Source organism: Papaver somniferum, chromosome 10 (assembly GCF_003573695.1).
Source record: "Papaver somniferum cultivar HN1 chromosome 10, ASM357369v1, whole genome shotgun sequence".
Lineage (NCBI taxonomy): Eukaryota > Viridiplantae > Streptophyta > Magnoliopsida > Ranunculales > Papaveraceae > Papaver > Papaver somniferum.
The window spans coordinates 8,635,741-8,640,669 of NC_039367.1; the positions used below are offsets into that span (position 1 = coordinate 8,635,741).

Sequence of the window (4,929 nt, forward strand, 5' to 3'; positions counted from 1 at the left end):
AAGGGCAGAGAAGAAGCAGAGTATCACTTACTTGTATATAGTAATCGAGTGTTAAAATCAGGGTCGTGGCGAATCTGAAGGAAGATTAGCAGTTGACAGCGGGAGAAAATCTCTGTGAAAGAGAAAGAGAGCGACAGTTCGAGAGGAAGAAAAGGAGTTAATGAAAATTTCTCCTATTTATTCCCTTCTTATAGGAGGATGGAGAATCCAAAAATTTGGATGTCCCGAAATTCAAGGGAAAGTTATTTCATGAAAGGACATGTGGGGACCACCCAATCGGTAGTGCAAAAATGGCGGCGTAACGGAAATTTTCTTCCAGTCCTACCAAACGGTAAAATATGAAAGAAAAGGGGCAAACTGTGAATACCAATATTCCGCGGAGCACGTGTCACGATCTTAGTGGACGCATACAAGATAACTGTGTAGCCCTCGCTATACAGAGCATTCCAAGTAACAGAGGATACCTTCGCAGATCTGATTTATCTTGTCCCAAGAAAAGATACCTCGACGTCTAAGATCAAAAGAGTAAAAGCCTAGTCTATGAGGAGAATCTGGCGAAGGGACAAAGTTAGATGACGCATCTAATCAGCATTAAATGCACAAATCTCTTATTTACACGCATAGTCAAAGCACGTGGAGAGAGATGATGTGGCATAACCATATTGGCAGAGGTTGGCGGTGAACGAAGGTACAATCTATGGGAAGTTCCCGAAGGAATGTGGGTCAGCTGAGGTGGCAGTGTTCGACAGGAGAAAGCACGCGGCGAACGAAGGTACAGTTTGTACGGAAGGTGTATCAGGGAACGATGGATCCAAATACAACAAAATATACCTGGAGTCGAAGGGTCTATAAATACCAAGCTTCACCAACAAATTAAGGCATTCAATTCTTAGGAGAAGAAGATCTAGTCTTAAGCTTATACCTCTTTAATGTTTAGAACTTAAGTAATAACTTCAACTTGAGTTCTCTCTATTACTTTGGGAAGCATTTAAGATCTCTTGTAACCACTACAACTTAATACAAACAAATCACTCATTATGTAGCGCCCCCTAAGTTAGCAGCTGATTAATCCAAGAAATTAACTAAATAAGAGGCACTAAAAATCTAAATCATTTACTTAAACATTCAATTAAGAAGTCTGCTACAAAACTGAATCCAAAACTAGCCCCGCTCTGAAATATATACATATACAAGAAATCCTATCAAATGATACATATAAAATGGTCATATGGTTTACAAGTGAAATATACAACATAATAAACATATTAGAAGTTAACCAACTAACGGACTCAACTCCTCGAACCTTTCGCTGCGCAACTCCGATCTGTCTCTGAAACTGAAAGTGGGAAAGGGTGAGCACATCATCCCTAGAAGGGGTGCCAGCATGAATAACATTCAACTTTAAAGAAATCAAGAGCAAGATTTGGAAAACAATACATATTTTCCCAAACAACAAAGTGACTAAGTCACTGGTAATACTCAAACATGTATATGGACAAACTCCTTCCTCAAACAATGTATACTATGGTAGTGCAATTCCAAACTCGCAAATCCACACCTAATCGTAAGTATTGATGTCGACAATTCCGAACTCGCAAACTGCCAACCAATATATCATAAAAGCTCTAGGTATAAATGTGAAGGAGCGTATCCTATATACCACAGGTGGAAATTCTCATTTCCCATAACATTTCATGACGACAACAAAACATTACAATTCCTTTCCAAGCCATGGAAAGATTACAAAGAACCAACAGAACTCTCATAATACAAGTTGATCAATGTATGAAGTGCAAAAATATATGATGCATGAGTTTATAAACATAAATCTTTGTAAAAGAAACAACAATGGTTTCAAAAGAGCTAAATGTATTCCCACCTCTTTTGATTACAAGCCACGCGTACCTCGAAATCCACGATCCACTGGTTCATCCCTTGAATCGATCGTTGTTAATATAGTCTAACTGTTAATCACACAAGCAGTCTAAGAATCTATCCAAACGGCTCACACAAGGCTCATAGCATAATAAATACAAGTTCCAGTTATAAGCTAAGTGAACTATCTAATGGTTTTAAGCCCATTCATGGTTCTACACATCTCATAATCCATCTCTTGCATATCTAAAGGTTTACTAATTCAATTAGGTTGATTCTATAGTCCATAGCTAAGTCTTATGAATATCTACAACTTTGTAGAAGAAACCAAAGGCGAATTCAGACCATAAATGGTCCAAAATACTAACTAAGAAAACATGGCACTAAGCCCAAGTCCACTAGAGTCGGCCCATTAAACAAGTGCTGACCCAACTGGGTCAACTAACGGTCAGTGATGGTCAGATGGTTCAACCAACAGTCAACGTCAAGTCAAAGGTCAAAGTCCAGGGTAAATGGTCAAGGTCAAGTCAACTGAATCAACTCAGGTCAGGATATGTAACTCAGTGAGTTATTACCGATTCAACTCAGTCAGATAAACTGAGTCAGCTAAATAAATCGAGTCTGCTAAACTGACTGGAATGACTATCAGGCACTCTATTGTAACTACAAGTTCACTGGCAATGTGATTCTATTCATTTGATCAAAATGTAAACTTTCATTCTATACAGTTCTATAATTCCAATACAACTGTAATTTAAGCTTTACCTGCAAAGGATGCTTTAAGCTCCAACTAACACAACAGCACTACATCAAACAATTCAGCTCAACAAGTTGTAACTGTAACTCTATTCCATATCTCAAAACAGTTCCTAAACTTCCACATCCACTCATATCCCCTGCAGCTTCAATAACACCACTACAAATTGTAACTCAGTACAATATTACACTAAACCTTAGGACTCCATTTGCACTTCAGTAGAAATCATACTCTCTTCATATTACCTATAATTTACTCCACCAGCTTTACTAGTAACTCTAACTCCTGCACTATCCGTCAGCTCCATCACCACTATGACCTCACCACAACAACATAATCAACAAATGTAGTTTAACTCATCCATTCGTGCACCACTAGATCATTCAAAATACACACAGAACAAGTAAATTCTTCATCAATATCTTCTCAGTCACTATACAACAACCCAACATCCACACTAAAGCTATCACCATTACCATTTCCTTGTCCAGTTCACTACAACCAACACAGTTTTGTGTAACTAATGTCAACACCACTTCTAAAACTCAGCTTCATCCTTAATAAGTACCAACCCCTCAGATATAAATAAACCTAAATCCCCAATCAACACAGCTCCATTTTATATCAACATAATTCTTAACTTCATAAGCATTCATATAATCTCAATAATGAACAGGAATAATTCCTCCAAATCAATTAAGCAAAACAATTACCTCAGAATGGATTCAATCAAGAATCTGAGGCTGAATTCTTCTTTACTTGTCTCAATTCCATAAACCATCTCAAACCACCACCATAGTTCATTTTCTGCATATGTAATTTCTCAATTCATCTACATCTCCTTCTTAACTTAAATCACCAGCTCAACCAGTTAAGTTGTCTTACAATAATTCCTCTAATTCGATTCATACCCCTTCATTAAGATATGAACTCCATCTTCCTTAAATCAACTCAAGAGAAAAAACTAGAACAGAACCCTAATTCTACAAATCTCTAAATCGGTCTTCTCTGCAAACAAATCTTCAAATTAACATCATTAACTTCTTATTCACCTCGTAATCTTCAAAACCCGTTCTTCAATTTCATCTTCCTAATCTCTTCAGAAATTATCACAACCCTAATTCTCCAATCCTTCACTGAATCAACTTCGGAACTTCAATTAAACAACTACCTATGATTCTTCATCAAAAATAGCTTCATAAATTATCTTCTAAATCTTCGGAACTTCAATCGACTATATAACCCTAATTCAGTTCATCTTTCAGCGTTAAACAAACTTCCAATACTTCCATCCTTACTCTCAAATCATCTACATATTACGCTGACTAAGATCCACTCGACTAAAATCAAACTCAGTCCTTGAATTAAGATTACCAGAGACGAAAGAGGAAGAACATGGAAGAGCAGAAGAAGAAAGAAGAAAACGAGAAGAAAAAGATAATAAGAAGAATGTTGTGTGAATACAGGTTAAATGAGTGGCCCACCATTTCTACTCTGGAAAGTGAACTCGAGATAACTCTGGAAAGTGAACTCCGCCTCCTCAACTAGCCGAAGAACCCACGTCCACTCCATGTATGAGCCACGTACACAAGCACGTGTCAACATTAGTTTAATAGTAATCCTGATTTGGGGTTATGTTTATCCCTTATGTACTGCTATATATAGTTGGTGGACGTCACATTCTGTGTAAGTTTAAGTAACGAGAATTTGAGCAGAGAAATAAGAAAAGTATCCAAACCACTTCATTTTTAATCTGTCCCTCACATGTTCCATGTTCCTACAAATATACTACCTAGTGCATATTGACTAGCGCATATGAGTTAGTACTTGAACGTGGTTGCTTGTTTGACGGAAATCAATGGACAGACTATACGTAGTTATCATTTTACAACACGTTATCAGCACGAATAGCTCGATGCCGCCAATTGATAAACCAGTGTTCGACGATGTTTATGCCAAGCTGTCGGGGATAATACCCACAAAGCCATATAATCAACTTCAAAATTTATATTTGTGTTTTGAGTTGAATTTATGTTTTTGATTATATATGTGGATAGTAGTATTGACTCTGTTGCTTCTATTGATCAAGGTAGTAACACTATTAATGGAGGCAAGTTGTTTTACAAGTATTGCAAACTTGTACGAATGTTTTTGGATAAGTGCGGGAAGGTGAGAACCGCGACTCCGTAAACTTTAATAATTTTCCGCTATATTATTTTTGTTATGGTACTTGCGGTTTTTAATACCGGCGAAGCGAGAAATTGTTGTATCCCTAGAGGATAACATAAATTTAATTT

At 37.1% G+C, this 4,929-nt stretch overlaps 1 long non-coding RNA gene across 1 annotated transcript; it reads right to left on the reverse strand.

Annotated features, from left to right (window-relative positions):
- Positions 1 to 1,097: 1,097 nt before the first annotated feature.
- Positions 1,098 to 4,296, reverse strand: LOC113318963. The gene is made up of 3 exons (XR_003344975.1): positions 2,641 to 4,296; positions 1,880 to 1,964; positions 1,098 to 1,336 (listed from the first exon to the last, which is right to left on the reverse strand). It is a non-coding gene; the product is annotated as an uncharacterized LOC113318963 (long non-coding RNA).
- Between the last annotated feature and the right edge of the window lie 633 nt (positions 4,297 to 4,929).